The 19,063-nt window shown below is 33.1% G+C and overlaps 1 long non-coding RNA gene across 7 annotated transcripts; it reads left to right on the forward strand.

Moving 5' to 3' along the window:
- The first annotated feature begins 545 nt into the window (after positions 1-545).
- On the forward strand, positions 546-7,004 carry LOC109149899. Of its 7 annotated transcripts, none has more exons than XR_002049029.1 (15): positions 546-832; positions 1,397-1,449; positions 2,456-2,616; positions 2,966-3,060; positions 3,198-3,353; positions 3,746-3,781; positions 3,882-4,112; positions 4,372-4,601; positions 4,898-4,929; positions 5,039-5,097; positions 5,178-5,323; positions 5,400-5,455; positions 5,847-6,124; positions 6,326-6,414; positions 6,561-7,004. It is a non-coding gene; the product is annotated as an uncharacterized LOC109149899 (long non-coding RNA). The 7 variants fall into 7 exon arrangements; XR_002049031.1 differs by having other exon boundaries at positions 2,477-2,637; XR_002049025.1 differs by having other exon boundaries at positions 2,477-2,616.
- Positions 7,005-19,063: the final 12,059 nt, after the last annotated feature.

Raw genomic sequence — 19,063 nt, forward strand, 5'->3', positions numbered from 1 at the left:
TTCATCCATACCGTCACTGAAGGCAACCAGTGTGCTGATTTTCTGGTCAACTTGGCGAAAAACAGTGACTGGGGTACGTATAGTACTCAGATTGAAACGTGATGGGAGAGGGGTTGCCACAAGACCCATTTTTTTATTTTTAAGGACTTCGATCCCTCTGTTACACCTAAAGGAGTGAGTGATCAAGAGAAATGAAATCTGAGAAATGATACAGAGCAATTAGGGTAATAAACAACAAAAATTAACTAATTAATTGAGAGGCCTATTTGAATTATTTTTACTCATTCTACATTTTCCACTGCTGAAATTTGTCAAATTTCTGACCACTTTTCCGACCACTCACAAAAATGGTCGAAAAAGTGTTATTTTTTTTATTTTTCGTCCAAGAGTTGAGTTGGGCAGAAAAGAGTAGGAATTTCCGACCACTTTTAAAGTGTGGTCGGAATTTAAGTAAAAATAGTCAAAACAATTTTTTCGTCCATTTAGCAGGTGGTCTCACTCCAACAAATTGTTCTTTCAGCAACATCTACTTAAATAGTCTTCGCACTTCGTCTTCACTTCATCAACACACGAACCCTAAAACCTCGTCCTCACTTCATCACTTCATCACTTCATCACTTCATCAACACACGAGCCCTAAACCCTCGTCCTCACTTCTTCACTTCATCAACACACGAGCCGTAAACTCTACCATCATCAACCCTCGTCCTCACTTCATCACAACCTAGTAGCCTACTCGTAGAATGAAGCAAAAGGAAGAAGACATTGCAAATCATAGCCTAATCGTAGAAAGCAGCAGAAGGAAGAAGACATTGCAACTGATTTTTTCCAGGTTCTCCTATTCTATATCCACCTCTTTCTCTCTATATATGCATATATTTATGTTTGTATCTAATTTTTGATTAAGATTCATATTTTTTTTTTCATTTTATAATTACATTTATTCAGAAGAATCAGTAAATAATTTCTATGAATTCCTATCCTTTTGCGCGAAATTTCAGTGAGCTGCCGATTTGTTTTTGAATTTTGAGTGTCAATCTGTAATTTCTATGAATTCCTATCCTTTTGCGCGAAATTTCAGTGAGCTGCCGATTTGTTTTTGAATTTTGAGTGTCAATCTGGCTAATTTGGTGGGAATTGTGTTTCTTCTATATAATCTATTCACTTGAAATTGCTTTTGGAGTTCCCTTACTTTGTTAACATGCCTTCCCTTTATTGACTGTGCACATTGATATTGTGAGTACCTTTTATAATAGACTTGATGCCTATACATCAATTACGAGTTAGAAAAAAGTTCTAATTTTGTACTATGATTCATGGTATGCTTAAATTAAATTATTCTCCTATGAATTGGTGATGTGTGGTTTGAAAGAAGTCACCATTGATATCATTTCAGAGAAGTAAGGAGAAAAGCATAAAAGTAAAAGCCACAAGCATAAGGATTCATCAGTGAGTTCTCTTTCTATTCCCATCTTTACAAAAGTTCAGCATTCTAAAACATGTTTATAGTTGAAATGAGCCTAAAATAAACTCCCTACTTGCCTTTCATTTTCTGTTTATCTTTGAACTAATTTTTTGGACCTTAAACATATGATCAGTCCTATTGGATATAAATGCTAGACCCATCCCCTAATTTCAGTTTGATTGAAAATGAAATCTTGAATTGCCCTCCGGACACCTCCCGTCTCCTATTGCATCGAATAGGATTTATGTTTGTGACTATTGGTGTGCTAACACTATTGGTGGCCATTTATACAAAATCTAACCCTCAATGTTAATAAGTTTACAGAAATAAAATGAAAGGTTTAGTTGTGTTTCAAACTCACATTTGGTATTGTATTTAGCTGCAATTTTCTGATTGATTTACATCCACATCATTTACATTATGATGTACTTGGTTCAGATTAGGAGTATATTCTTCTAATTTCTAAATCATGAGTTATTCATAGTTTTAGAGATTTATGAATCTCTAATTACTTCCTGTGAGGGTCAATGGCATGCTGGTGATTTTGGAGTTCCAACTGCTTAAATTAGTAGTAGTTTCTTAAGTTCGAGTCCTTGTTTAAATGTCCTAGAAGTGATCTTTTGAAGTATTGAGTCTAAAACCTTTATAATGTTCTTTTTGTATTGAGCCCTCTTCAGGGTATCTTTTTCAGGGTATTGCTGAAAACTTCTCTTTAGGATTCCTAGATTGTTTTCCATGTACTTTTTCTGTTCACAAATTTCTGTTTTTGTCTGGATTTTTCACAACTGTAGGACAGTCCAAATTTTGCATTTAGCTCAAGAACTAGTTAGCTTTTGTTTATTTTGAATTTAAAATGTAAAGAAAATATATAGCAAAAGTTGCATTGGAAAAGGCTATACTCTAAATAATTTGGCATTCCTATTAATCTGTACCATACTTTGAGGACATAATTTTTGGGGTCTTGCTTTCATTTTGTTATTTATCTGACAGATTTCCATTCCCCCTTGGAAGGTTCATTGATAGGGAAAATGAACTTAGACAATCAAAACCACCCACCCCACAGCTACCACAAAGACCAGCCATGGATCCCTGGACAAAGTCTCGACTCAGTGGTCATTTGTGTACACAATCACCTCTGCTATTATCATCAGGTTAATACCAGCAGTATCTCGGTACTCTCTAGACTTACATTCTTATAATTCTTGGATGTCTAACCTAATCTATACAAGAATTTCATATAGGACTGCAATTTTAGTTTTCTAGTCTTGTTACTCTCTGGACTTACATTCTTACAATTCTAGGCCATCTAATATATTTCCTTGAATATTTTTCTGGAGCATTTTCTCAGCAACTCACTATATTAGTAAGTGATTAGATGAACTACAGGTTAACATGCTTGTTCTACTAGAGTTTTGCTCTTTTTCTTCTTATTTTTTGTTCATTTCTGTTTTATTCTTCTCTATTATTTTATTATTCATTTGTGTTTATTTATGTTTGTAGGAGTATATGATACATTGCAGAAGAAATATCTGAAAACACTCTTATTCTCTGTGTGTGAAGCAATAGATGGGCCCATATGATTGAGGAATATGCTTGTAAGATTTCAAGATATGTTTCATTCTATACTTTTCATTTTATATGCACATGTATATAATGTGTGTATTTGGTATAGATGCATGCTCATACATGAAGAATTGAACTGGTTTCTAACATACTTCCTTTTCTGTGTCAGGCCTTCCATAATTCTTATATACATGTGCCAATGTGGGTTCTATGTCTATAGCATCGTTGCCCTCCTTGTCTGGGAAACTCGAACGAAATATTTTGCAGTAATGATGTCTCATCATATAGTCACTGTCATACTGATTTCATACTCATACATTACAAGGTAAATTTCAAAACTTGGTGCTCTTTTTAGCCTCCTGCATTGAGGTATTTGATTGTTCATGAAGTTTATGGTCTCTTTTGATTGTTCATGAAGTTTAACAATATCTATTATCAAAATTGTTATTTTATTCAGTAGTTAAATATGAGTCATTACTAATACAGGGTATATACTAACACTAATGCTTTTTTTTTTTTCATTATCTAATGTTTGATATAAGTCAATTTCATCTTAGGCTCAAGATTTTTTTTTTTTTTTAAAATCATATATGCAACATCAAAAAGTGCATATGGTATTTATTAAATTATCATAATATCATATCATTGTATTCTCATGTATCTTATCTACCCCTAGATTTTTATTTTGTTTATTCATTTTTTAAATCATATATGCAGCCGGCGTGGTTTCGGCGACTGAGACGGGGCTCGAAGGTGAGTAGTTGCATGAATTTCATGTGAATTTCCCCCGAAGTTGTTTATTTGCGATAATGCGGGCCTGCCGGGGTTGATTAATTTGTTTGTTTGTTTGAAGTTTTAACTGTGAAATGCAGAGGCTTTGTGGCAGTTGTCACACAGTGGTGGGCCCAAATCCTACCCCGAGCGTCCTAACGTGGCTGATTGTATCTATTACTTGGGGACTGGCTTGTGCGGCTATGGTGCTCGCTGTCGGTTCAACCAAGGCCTAATTGGGTTGATCTTAATGTTCACTTGGGGTTTAGTGTAGATCTGTTGATAATTGGGTTGATCTTAATGTTCAAAGAAGGTACTAAATTCTGTGTCGTTGTCTTAGTTCAATTTCACTTTCTTTCCCTTCTGGTTTCTAGATATTCGTACTGCCTGTGTAACTTTTGCAGTCAGGGGTTGTGCTAGATGAAGTTCGAAAAAAGATTTGAGTTGTCGACTCAAAGGCACTTGCACTGATCTCATCAATTTTGACTAGCTTCATAATAATGCACATTTTCTTTACTACTGCCATGAACTTGACCATTTTCACCGGTAAAACTTGTTTGGCTTTATATTAGGGACTTGGGCTCACGAACACTATTGATAACTGCAACAACCCGGGTTCCACTTGAGCAAGTAGGGCATGGATTGACACCAACACCAATCGCGAAAACTAGAGAATGATCAACACTCAGCGGGGCGTTTGCAGGGTAGAGTTTCGAATTCAAGCTTCTGAGGGAGTCCGTGAAAGAAATTGTCACTGGCGTGGTGTCCGCGAAAGTAATGCCTAACTGCATTCACATATTTGGTGAGATTGCTGATTTTTTATCCTTTGTTTCCTCATTTTGGATTTCATTGCAGTATTTTATGTGGTGCTTTCATGCGGTTTTTCTTCTGACAGAGATAATTTGGAGGGATGATTGTGATTTTCTGTGTATATTTGCCCATTTATGATATTCTTTCTGGTAACGCATAGGGAAATTATATTACATTGGGGCACTTTTTGATCAACAACTTCAGTCTTAACCTATTGTATGACTTAAAATTTTGGTTATTAGAAATCATGGATATTGTTTTCATTTTATTCTTTCTTTTTCTTTGTAGATCTTGTATACTAAAGTTTGCTTGCTATAGAGGTAAATTTTTAACCTAATTGTTGAAGTGATTATGCGAATGAGAAAAATAATATTTTTCTCTTTTCTGTTTCTTCTTGCATCAATTGACATCATCTTTTGTTTTTTTGAGATGGCAAAGTTCATAACTTGGGATGGTGAAGAGTTCATTCAAGCAACAACATGAACTTGGTCTGTATAATTTTCCTTTGTATTTGTGTATTAGCTATTTAACTGAATTGGTGTTAATTTTCTGAGTGGAATAATTTCAGAGAAGAGGCGGGTTGAGGCTGGCCGGATTCGGGAAAAATGATTATGAATCCCGACATGCATCAGGGAAGGTCCCATACATGACTGGACCAGGCCTGAAATCAAGTCCATTTACGACTCCCCGCTTCTCGATCTCCTCTTTCACGGCGTCAGCTCCCTCTTTATTTCTCTCTATCTTGTCGGCGAATGCACCATTTGTTTCTGATTTGTTTATGCTTTTGCAGGCTCAAGTTCATAGGCATGGTCTCAACTTCCAGGAGGTACAGCAGTGCACTCTTCTGTAAGTGTCACTGTGAATTGGAATTGTATTATTACTTCATTGTAATTACATTTGGAATAAATATGGCATCATTTTTAGACCACATGGTAAATACTAGTTGTAGGTTTACAGTTTTGTAAATATTAATATGATATAAGTATAACCACATAGTAATCTTCCATCAATTTGATATGCTAGAAATTGAAGTTCTAAAATTTGACATGGGATGGGTCAATGTGATCAATAGATATTTATGCAGATGGTATACTTATTCCAAATTAGGCAAGACAGGTTGGTGATAGACTTCTGGAATGATATATTATTCTTCTTACCAGGAAAATAATGGGATAAGACTTCTGTAATGTTTGTTCTCATGCTATGTAGTTAAGTCCCCCATTTAATGCATTGGCAGGCAAAAGAGGCTGGTAGCACTTGATTTTGTATTGGTGCTGCATGCAGGGATACTATAGGAAGGAAAACCAATTTAATATAATTTTCTGCCTGTGAAGTTGAAACTGATGCTACAATTGGTTCTCTGGCATTAATTCTTCAAAGGAGAATTGATTTTTCCAATCTCATGATTGTATGTGGGACTTTGAAGAACTTTTCAAAGAGCACTTCAAGAGGCGCGGTTATTACATTCTCAAAGCATGTGATGCCTATATTGAGAAATTTGCTCCCTTGGATGAGGTGCGTATGAACTTTTATGATGTATTTTAAACTTGTTTATTCCATCATATGACTCAATATCAATAATTGACAACTTTTCTTATTATTTATTCATTTTTTTGACAGCATTATTATTTGTACATTTATGTAAGCGAGTTGTCATTACCAATAGGACAACTTTAATTACAATACAAACTCATCACTTTTGTAAGTTTTCACTAGTGAAGAGGCCAAAGGGAGCTCCATACATCAACCAAGGTGTGGGATGCGCGGAAATTATATTGCTGATAATAGGCATGGAGATGATGAAGGTAAATTACATTCCCATGGACTTAAAGGATTGCTTTCTTTCTGTTTTCAAAAAAAAAAAAAAAGGATTGCTTTCTTTTTCCTGTTTTATCTCTTGAAATTCTCTTATCTCTATTTTGTCCAATCACTACATCTTGAACACAAGCAGGATTTTGTTCATGGAGCATGTATGAAATAGAAGGTTTTTGTGAAAGATCTTTTGAAATTACAGTGTCTGACATGTATCAGGTATTAGTGTTTCTTACAGTACTAAAAAATTTGGAATTTCTTTACATTGTACTCAGTTGACATTGACCAATCTGGCTATTCATTTAGTCTTATAATTACAGAGTAGTTTTTGTTTTCTTTTTGAAATGAGGTTGGCTTAAGTGTTGACATCCCCTCTTATATATGGTTGTGTAATTTTCTATTTGAGATTCCCATGTGTATTAACCTATTAGATTTTTGGTTTAGAAGTATTATTTTTGTTCCATTTTGTCATGGACTCTCATAGATGGAAAGCAACGTTCATCCTCTCGTGGTGCTGAAATTTGTATAATTGTAACATGTCAAATTCATTTGATATTTGTAGAATTTTATATTTTATTTTTTTGGTTAGTAAATCTTACCGACCACCTAGTGGTCGGTAATTGAATTTTTTTATTTTTTCTTTGTAAATTTTACCTACCACTAGTGGATGGTAATTCCGACCAATTACCGACCACCAATGGTAGGAAATATGCTCTCTTTATCCGACAACTAGTAGTTCCGACGTCCTCAAAATGAAGCCGGTATTTCCGACCACCTTGAGTAGTTGTCGGTAACAGCTAGGGCTTTTTTTCCGAATCCATGAAATGGTCGGAAAGTTGGTCGGAAATTGCATTTCCGACCGGAAATCTCCCTTTTCCGACCACTTTTTGGTGGTCGGAAAAATGCAGATTTCCAGCAGTGTTCAATATATTTATTTTCTATATTATTACAAACACACAAACTACAAATAGATTTACATTACCTTGGTGTAGGGGTAAAAGGCTCAAACAGATAGTAAAAGTGGGCTCAAAACACAAAAGTAGTAGAGAGTAGGCGATGAAAAATTTAAGTAGTGCTGAGTCAACGATGGTGGATCAAAGCAACGAAGAGTTGAAAATGAAGATCGAAGCATTAGAGAGCTGACGGTGGAAGATCGGAGCATTAGAGAGCCAACGGTGGAAGATCGAAGAAGGAGAGAATCTGGGATGAAGGATCAGAGAATCGGCGATATGTATTCAAAAACGGGAGGAGTGCTTCATGAGACAGCAGCACGATAACTCACGGAAAGAAAAACTTGTGTATTCCAAAATCCCAACAAATTAAATTAGCAGCACTACAGAAGAAGGGTTTTCACTTGCAACATTCTTGAAAATTAAACCTCCTTTACACTCTCCCTGCGGTTGTGTGCCTGGATATCCTCATCTAAATTTTTAATCCTTTTACACCTTGTACAAGAGATCTTTCATCTCCTCTGATCTTTAGGTATATATGCCTTTTTCCTTCTCCTTTGCGGCAACAATTTCAGCCACCTCACACAGCCTAATCAGCTTTCTTATCCTGCCGCGCAACAACTCCACTTTCACAGATTGTTAGAAAGTTTAATTTTTAAGCACCTACACTAATGGAAGACATCACCTACTTTCTCATTCCAGAACTTCTAGCACTAAGGAAAGTAAAGATACTTCATTTGTCTCATTTCATATGTCTAGTCGGTTAACTGAAGTTATTTACAAATCAATTGTTCATAATATTAAATTTAGTTTTAGTATATAAAATTAACATATTTAGAAATAATAATATTAAAAGTTCTGTTAAACAGAAAAAAAAAATTATTTGGAAATACAAAAAGAAAATAATCTAATAAAAAATGTTGGTTTAAATCCTCAAAAAAAAAAAAGGTATGATATTTAAAATAAGACAATGTGAGTATACTTTCCATTTAGAAGAGAATTGAGAGATGAGACTATCCAAAATTGAGAGAAATATGAGACTTATATATCTCTACTATACTAATAAGAGCCCAAGAGAGTTCACCACTGGAAATTATGGAATTTCCGACCACCTGAAAGTGATCTTAAATCAAGTCAAAAGTCTTGTTTCGACCACTTTTGGTATCCGGAAAAACCTTTGTTGCTATTTCCGACCACTTTTTGGTATCAACGTGATTTAAGATCACTTTCAGGTGGTCGGAAATTCCATAATTTCCAGTAGTGGGTTAGGCCTATAATGGGTAGAAAAAATGGCTGTCAAATTTTTTAATCAAATGAATGGCTCAGATTGATTAGATTTTAATTTTTCCTTAAGATTTTCTAATTTATCCTTAATGAATATGATTATCCATTAGCTTTTCCTTTAAATACTATCTTTTCTGTTAATTTCTGTTAGTTCATCGGTAACTTACTCATTAATTTCAATAAGAAAGGTTTTAGGTTCAAACCTCATTCCAATCAAAATTGTCATAATTAGCACTATATTTTACTCTTATTCAACTAAACAATAATTTAGTAGCTACAACAAAAAATAATACATATGCATTTCTTTAATTTAGAATTATGTGTCTACAATGTCTTTATTAAAAAAAAAATTTATTCATTATCAATAATTAAATAAGAGAAATAATTTCATTAGTTATAAGGTCTTTATTTTTATCCAATATAAAAATTCTTTACATTCAAATTCATCAATTGATTATATTCGCTACATTGTCCCTAAAATGTCTTTAATTTAAAAAAAAAATTATTCATTTTAAATAAATTCATTAAGAGAAATAATTTTATTACTTATATTGTCTTTATATTTCTCCAATGTAAAAATTCTTTCCATTCAAAATAATGCAAAATAATGCCATATATTTATTTACCAAGTATTTTATTAATACCATGAAAAAATTTTAAAAATATATAATTAATAAAGTCAATCATATTAACTATTTGAGGGATTTGTTGACAAATAGAGTATTCAAATCACACAACAAATTGAAGTGAGAACTACCCTGCAATGTCCTTGTTTGACAATCAGCATTTAGCGGCTAGCGTTAGAGGATTATATTAGCGGATTTGACCAGCGAATTGTATCAACGGTTGGTAAAAAGATATTTGAAAAAATTAGCTGTTTAGATTAACATGTAAAAATGACCTAACAGTATACATAATAATAATAATAATAATAATAATAATAATAATAATAATAATTGTTTTTAAAAAATAAAGAATAAAAAAATATAATTAAGCCAATCATATTAACTATACTACTTTGAGGGATTTATTGACAAAAAGAGTATACAAAGAGTATACAACAATTAAAGTGGGAAACTAACTCGCAATGTCTTTGTTTGGCAATCCGCAGTTACCTCTTCAATATTAGTATATATTTAATATTTTATACCTTAATTTTTATTTACTCTACCTTATGTCCCGTATTTGGTTTCAACCATACCTATACAATTATTTTGTTGACAATTATAATTAATCTTGACTTTGCATTTGTAAACTTAGAATTACCTATTTAAATACGCAAATTCGACATTCAATTATCTATGCATAAACAATTCCAATATAATCTTGTATTGATATACTTTAAATTACTTATTTTAAAAAAATATTGGGCATTATCCCACTAGTACAATTAATAAGGAGTGAGTGATCAAGAGAAATGAGATTTGAGAAATGATATAGAGCAATTAGGGTAATAACTAATAAACAGCAAAAATTAACTAATCAATTGAGAGACCTATTTGAATTATTTTTTTCTCATTCTACACATTCAATATATTTATTCTCTATATTATTACAAACACACAAATTGCAAAAAGATTCAAATTACTTTGGTTTAGGAGTAAATGGCTCGAACAGGTAGTAGAAGTGGGCTCGAAAAGTAGCGGAGGGGTAGTCGGCGATGGAAAATTGAAGCATTGGAGACTAAACGATGGTAGCTTAAAGCACAAAAGAGTAGAAAATGCAAGATCGAAGCAACGGAGAATAGGCAATTAATGATCGAAGAAACAAAGAGTCTGCGACGGATGATAGAAGATTTGAAATAGTAGAGAATCGGCGATGGAAATTTGATGCAACAGATAGTCGAATATAGAAAATTGAAGTAATGGAGAGTTGACGACGGATGACTAAAGCAGCGATGAGTTGTCGATGGAAGACTAACGCAAGAAATCGAGACTCAATGACCAAAAATAAAAGCGACACTCGGTGACAAAATATCAGAGCGAGACTCGACAATGAAAAATCAGAGCGAGATTCAGCGACGAAAAATAAGAGCGAGACTCAGTTACAAAATTAAACGCAAAAGTAGTAGAGAGTCGGCGATGAAAAATTGAAGCAGTGGAGAGATAGCGATGGTGGATCAAAGCAACAAAGAGTTGAAAAGGAAGATCGAAGCAATAGAGAGCCGGCAGTGGAAGATCGAAGAAGCAGCTAGAGAATTTGTGATGAAATTAAAGATCGAAGAAATAGAGAATCGATGATGAGACGGCCGCACGATCGTCGCACGGGAGGGGTGCATCATGAGACAGCAGCACGACCGCTGACTTAGCTCATAGTACTTGAGCCTGGTGTGTTCGGAGATCTCAGAATCTATGTTTAGGTTGTTGACAACAACGTTGAAATCCTCCAAGGTTTTCACTTGCGAAAACTCAACCACATTAATTATCTGCATATCTGACACCATTCATAAGTGGTCTGAGGCAGAGACTTCTCTCTCCAAATTGTCACCTTCATGTTGTATTCTGGTTAACTGATCTGCAGCATCTTCAATTCTCAACACATTTTCCTCAATATCATCATCAACTTCTTCCTGTAGTAAACCCTCTGGAATAACAGAAATTAAAAATTTATGCATGGTTCAGTCCTAATGAATATTACTACATTAAATGTAGCAAATTAAAAGAAACTAACAAGGAAAACACATATACTAAATTAATGTGTTTTACCTCTTTTAAAGTGTGTTTGTATATATATATCACAATTGTAAAATTATCTTGTGTAGGCACGTTATGAATTGTCCATATAATACCAGATACAAGGATTTTGGCTTACCAACTGATCCTTACCCCAGAGCCTTGGTCTTAAATCCCAGTTTCTTAAGTGATAATAATTTTATTTGTATACTACTATTTGCGCCCGTACGTTGCACGGAATGAATTTGTTATAATATTTTAAAAATATTTAGATCGATATACAATTGTATAAATTATAACATCGAATACTATATAATATAATTGAAGAATTGAGTTGCACCGATTATGTTTTCTGATGTTATCAATGCTTGAATTCGAATAAATAATTGCCCAATTAATAGCTAATGTGTAGATGCGTACATTCAGTGCTGCAACTTTAGAGATTTTATATATCTGTGTTTAAAATTTGTATTAATTGGCCTAATTAGCTTGTTGTCTGGCAACTCAGTTATTGAAATTATTTATACAGAAGATATATTTTCTGTGTAGATATATAGCAATTTTGTCATCTTTGTATATAAAAAAATATAATATCAATGACTTGAATTATACATTATTGCAAATCTCTTTATAAACGATATTGGTATTAGTAACGGAATTTTATCCATCCTCGTCTAGAGTTAAAACCATCAGACCATCTGGATGGGTGACTCGGAAAAAAGTCACATACAATTAACCATAATTAAAGACTGATTTTTTCAGTAATAACTTAATGTGAGTTAGTGTTTGACCCTGACTTTTGTTGATAGGCATGGCATATGCGAGCATCAACATAAATTGTTTTCGTTAGAACTTGAAAAACAATCTAGTATCAGAATGGTGAAAGACATTTTAATTGAAGATTTTACTTTTATTAATAATATGAATATAGATTGATGTCAATAATAATTAATAAATTATTATTTCCTTATAAAATTATATAGAATTTCAAATGAATTTTTCTCATTTATTAAGCAGAATTTGTTTCCCTTATACTCACAATTATAATGATTTAATTATTCTCATAATCATTTTTATCCAATTTTGTTCCATTTTTAATTGATGATGTAGAATATTATTATTATTGAAATATTTCCGTTTCATTTTTAATTTTCGTTGCATTTTAAATTTACCTTTACTATTGTTTAAAATATGCCTTTACTATTGATGATGTAGAATATAATTATTCAAATATTTTCTTTTAATTTTTAATTTACCTTTACTTGATGATGTAGAATATTATTATTGAAATATTTCCATTCTATTTTTAATTTTCGTTCCATTGTTTAAAATTGTGAAAGATTTATGACATAATTATGATTTGATGTATTTTACTGTGCAATATTATTGTGAAAAATTAAAATGCAATGATCTGACCATTTTCTTTCCCATTTTAGTCAATTATGGATCGTTATTATTTTTAGTCCATTATTAATATCCATTTTATTTTCTAATTAACCTGTTATAATAATAATAATATTATTATTATTATATTAAACCAAGTAAGATGAGTTAGTTGTTTAAAAATAATGGGAGTAATTATAGGTGCAGTACATGGCCATGATGTTAGCTTTACATGGAGCATTAATTCCTTAATTTTAGCATTTGAGTTATCTTATCTAGTATAAATAGCCTTTGTATTCAAGCTTTTATTATCAACCAAGTGTTAAGCATTCCTCACCCTCTCTCTCTTCTCAAATATATTATATATATATATATATATATATATATATATATATATATATATATATATATATTATAGATATATTATATTATATTTAATATATATTATATTAAATATATTATATTTAATATATCTAACATTTGGTATCAGAGCCAGTCAACCTTTCAATCCCGAGATATTTCCCGTAGTGAAATATGGCAACAAATTTCAATATTGTATGGTCGGGTCCCAAATTGGACGGGAAACTCGATTACAATTATTGGCAAATTATGATGTCCACGCATTTGCAAGCTCAAAATCTTTGGAGCTTTGTTGATCCCGGTCTACCCGAAGGAGCTGATGCAGCCGCTATACGGCGAGATAAATTGGCCTTGGGTCAGATTCACCAAGGTGTTCATTATTCCATTTTTGGGCAATTAGCTCGTGCTCAAACAGCAAAACAAGCTTGGGACATCTTAAAGGTGTCACACAAAGGAGTCGATCGGGCACAGAAGTCTAAGTTGCAGTCGTTGAGAAGGTTGTACGATAATTGTGAGATGACCTCTACAGAAACAGTAGATGCGTATTTCACTCGTCTTATTGATATGGTGAATAAGATGGGGCTATATGGAGATACGATTGAAGATGGTGCAGTGGTTGAAAAAGTTCTTCGAACTATGCCGATGAAGTATGACCATGTGGTGGCTTTGATCACAGAGTCACACAAAACTGAGCTCTTATCAATTGCAGAGCTGAAAGGTATGGTAGAAAGTCATATTGACAGGATTGCGTCAAAATCGGAACCACTAGCAGAAGAAGCTTTGAAGAGTCAAGTCACCCTTAATGTGACTGGCACTAATCAAGGAGGTGGAGGATCTGGTAGAGGTCGTGGAAGAGGAAGAGGAGGTTCTGGTGGAAGAGGTCGTGGTAACTTCAACCAAGGAGGAGGACGTGGTAACTCCAACCAAGGAAGAGGTGGAGGTAATACCAAACAAGGTAAATTTCCATTTCATTGCTACAATTGTGGCAAGTATGGGCACAAGATTGCAGATTGTTGGTATAATGAGGACAACATCGTGGAAATCAAGCAAACATTGCTAAAAATACTACTGAAAAGTCTGGTGAGAATTCTGAAACCTTACTTTTGGCCAGTGATAGTTTTTCTGCTGATAAGAACATATGGTTCTTGGATACTGGGTGTAGTAACCATATGTGTGGGAAGAAAGAATTGTTTTCCGAACTAGATGAATCAGTCCGGTCTGAAGTAACGTTTGGCAATAAGTCAAAGGTGCCAATTTTGGGAAAAGGTAAAATCTCTATTCAGTTGAAGGATGGTACTTACAAATTTATATCCGATGTGTTCTATGTTCCTGAACTACACCAAAATTTGTTGAGTATGGGTCAGTTGTCAGAAAAAGGATATAAGATACATATTGCTCAGGGGTGTTGTACCATTGAAGATGCTAAAGGAGTTTTGATTGCAAAGGTAAATATGTCCCAAAATCGACTATTTCCTTTGAAAATTAAGCATACTCTCCTTGATTGCTTTAATTCTGAAGTTTGTGATGATAATTGGTTATGGCATATGCGGTTTGGGCATTTTCATTTCTCTGGATTAAACTATCTTGCGAGAAAGGAACTTGTTTCTGATTTACCTGTTGTGAATGTCCCTGATCGTATCTGTGAGATTTGTGTGATTGGGAAGAAGCATAGAGATCCCTTTCCCGTGGGCAAGTCAAGGAGAGCTACAAAACAGTTGGAGATTATTCACTCAGACCTATGTTCGTTGGAGGCTCCCTCACATGGAGGTTGTAAGTACTTTATTACTTTCATTGATGATTTCAGTAGGAAAACATGGGTTTACTTTCTGAAGCAAAAGTCTGAAGCATGTGATGTTTTCAAACAATTTAAGGCTTTTGTTGAAAAGCAAAGTGGTTATGAGATTAAAATCTTGAGAACTGATAGAGGTACAGAATATATTGCTTGTGATAATTTTCTGAAAGAAAAGGGTATTCAGCACCAAATGACAGCTAGATACACTCCACAACAAAACGGAGTGGCTGAGAGGAAGAATAGGTCTATCATGGATATGGTGAGGTGCATGTTGAAATCTAAGAATCTGCCTAAGCCTTTTTGGGCAGAAGCTGTTGCTTGTGCTGTCTATGTGTTGAATAGGTGTCCAACTAAAAGTGTCCGTGATAAGACACCCGAAGAAGCTTGGAGTGGGAGAAAACCCTATATCAAATATCTCAAGGTTTTTGGATGTTTGGCATATGCACATGTGCCAGATCCATTGAGAAAGAAGTTGGATGATAAAGGTGAGAAATGCATATTCATTGGTTATAGTGACGCTTCAAAGGCTTATAAACTATACAATCCTGAAACTAAAAAGGTTGTTATAAGTCGTGATGTCACTTTTGATGAATATGGTGCTTGGGATTGGTTAGCTAAAGATGAAAGTTCAGTTGTTATTCCTGTTGTTGAAAATATTGTTGATGAGCAACCGATTCCAGATAATGTCCAGTCTCCTTCACAGCCAGAGTCGTCAGTTCGGCGATCTCAGCGCAAGCGCCACTTACCAGCTCGCTTGCAAGATTATGTTTTGGGTCATGATAATGACTTGTCGGATGAAGAGATTATTCAATTTGCTCTTTTTGCAGGTTGTGATCCTTTATCTTTTGAGGAGGCTGCTACAGAAACTCATTGGCTTAAGGCGATGGATGAGGAGATACGTGCCATTGAGAAGAATGGTACCTGGGAGTTAACAGATGTACCTCTTGGGAAGAAGCCAATTGGAGTAAAGTGGGTTTACAGAACGAAATACAAGACCGTATATCCAACTTGAAGACGGAGACATTTCTTAAATTGAAGAAGGAGATATTGGGATGACCAATATATCCAACTTGGTTTAAAGGAGGCAATGTTATATTATTATTATTATTATTATTATTATTATTATTATTATTATTATTATTATTATTATTATTATTATTATTATTATTATTATTATTATTATTATTATTATATTAAACCAAGTAAGATGAGTTAGTTGGTTAAAAATAATGGGAGTAATTATAGGTGCAGTACATGGCCATGATGTTAGCTTTACATGGAGCATTAATTCCTTAATTTTAGCATTTGAGTTATCTTATCTAGTATAAATAGTCTTTGTATTCAAGCTTTTATTATCAACCAAGTGTTAAGCATTCCTCACCCTCTCTCTCTTCTCAAATATATTATATATATATATATATATATATATATATATATATATTATAGATATATTATATTATATTTAATATATATTATATTAAATATATTATATTTAATATATCTAACATAACCTAATTTCAATTTTTTTCATTTTTAATTGTAAAGTTTATGCTATTAAAAATTTTATGGTGATAAGTAATTTCTATTCTTACAAAAAATGACTCATCGTTTTATGTTGTAATTCAAGTATACTAATTTGATTAAAGAATAATTAATTACCATAATTAACCAGGACTATGTGGTCCAATGGTACCTGGGTTGGACTTCCATTTGGAAGGTTGTGAGTTCGAGCCTCAGTGGAGGCGTTATTAGCTCCTTGTGTTTCAGTAGGTTGAGAAAGTATATGAACAGATACTACAATGTAATAGAGCTAGTAGCATTCAAAAAAAAAAAATTACCATAATTAAATTTATCATTGTTTAGTATTACCATAATAATATTTCCATAATTTATTGGTCTATATTCTGCTACATTACACAATATTTTGACCGTCATGTACCATAATAATATTTCCATAATTAGTTGGTCTATATTTTGCTACATTACACAATATTTTGACCGTGAAGTACCATAATAATATTACCTTAACTAATTATTCTATTTTTAATTTTCGTTCCATGATTTAAAATTGTGAACGATTTATGACATAATTATGATTTGATATATTATACTATGTAATATTATTATGAAAATTAAAATGCAATGATCTGACCATTTTCTTTTCCATTTTAGTCAATTATGGATAATTTTTTATTTTCAGTCAATTATTAATATTTATTTCCTTTTCCAATTAATCTATTTTCAATTCTTTTATACATTTCTAATTTTAAATTTTTTGTAATATTACCATAATAATATTTCCGTAATTAATTAGTCTATGATTTACTACTTTACGCAATATTTTGACCGTGAGATACCATAATAATATTACCACAATTAATTATTCTATATTCTGTTACATTATGCAATATTAGAAAATAATCTTTATCAAATAAAATATGATTAAATTGATAAATTATACTTAAGGTAAATGTTGCGGATTATTTGCTTATATATCAGTGGAGGCGCTATTGACTTTTCGTGCTTCAGCAGGTTGAAAAAGTAGCTATGAACATATACTACAATGTAATAGAGTTAATAGTATTAAAAAAAATTATGGATTATTTGCTTATATATAAACCTTTATTCAATTATAGATTTTTAAATTACCTCGATGTAGGGGTAAAAGGCTCAAACAGGTAGTAAGAAACATAGAATTTGTGATGAAAGATTGAAAAAGTAGAGAATCGGCAATAATGAGATGGCCGCACGATCGTCACACGGGAGGAGTCTGTTGCACCTCATCAAGATTCTCTCTCTCTCTCTCTCTCTCTATATATATATATATATATATATATATATATAAAGGAAATTATAGAAGAGGATAGAAAAACTTGTGTATTTAAAATTGAGAATGGATTTGCCTTGATTTCTTTAGCATACTACACCAGCTATTGCAATAGATAAACAAATTCCCTAGAAATGAATTACAATAGCCATACACATTAAAACAATTTTCCTAATCTGATCTACTAGTTTTGCCCAAATCATCCGCAAACTAGCTACTTCATACATGGTTTATCATCTAATACAATAATTATAACATTCAAGCATGCAGCACTAAGAAACTCTGGACCATGCATTCAGGAGATGTGATCGAGCGGTTGACTGCTGGAAACGGTCCACGGCTCACGCCCAGGAAACTCTCTCCTTCCTCGTTAAACACCATGATGGCATGATAACTAAACAAAGATGGATTAATTGTATTATTTAATTCACTTAAGGGGGCCGAGTTGACTATTTTTCTTTGGAAAAGTATCAAATGCCACGTGAACTAATAAATTGCACATATTTTGTACTCCACGGTCCATCTAAACTGCGAACCAGGGTGGCATTTAATAATAAAATATTCAAACCCCACATAAATTGCACACCTTTTGCATACCACAATTTACATAAACTGTACCCATTTTATACTCCACAAATTGTGAAATCAATCTTTTGTCTAAAAATAATGAACACACCTTAATGGCATACTTAATATGACGTCATACTTATCACAAGTGTATTTAGATTTTGATGATACCAAACTGTCTTAGATTGTAGACCCCTATTTTTCGTTTGTTAGATAAGTCTCGAATGACATAGGAATAAGATGTTAAACCATGCACGAGACTAGTATAATAGGTCTACATGAAGATTCGAAGACAATCGATAGATGCTTCCAGACGAAAGAAGGATTAAAGAAAGTCTCGGATGGACTGCTTCTACAAAACGAACCTTCGTCTAAGAAGAAAGGACGAAAGATGAGGACAATATTGTTGAACAAGTCAAGGACAAACTTGTTGAAAGACAACACTCATTAAAGTAAACAATGAGAATGTTGTCTATCCCTCAAATGGGCAAATCATTCGGACAAAAAATGTCCTAGGAATGATTTTCACTAAAGACAAGGAGCATTATGAGTCTTGTACCATCTTGTCAGAAATCAAGGACAAATGCCATAATGCTCTTGGCTCCAACGGCTATACAGTACAAGTGCACTAAATGCCTTTTGCCCACTGAGTAATACACACTGGTTATTAGGTTTGAAATTTTCATCTCCCTCTAACGGATGAATTTTTCCACCTATAAATACCTCTCTTCACCATTGAAGAAGGAGCTGGTTAACTCACTCTTGCAATCTTAAGAAAAGCTCTTCAAAGCAGTTCGATCCTCAAAG

This window comes from Ipomoea nil, unplaced genomic scaffold (genome assembly GCF_001879475.1).
Source record: "Ipomoea nil cultivar Tokyo-kokei standard unplaced genomic scaffold, Asagao_1.1 scaffold2165, whole genome shotgun sequence".
NCBI lineage: Eukaryota > Viridiplantae > Streptophyta > Magnoliopsida > Solanales > Convolvulaceae > Ipomoea > Ipomoea nil.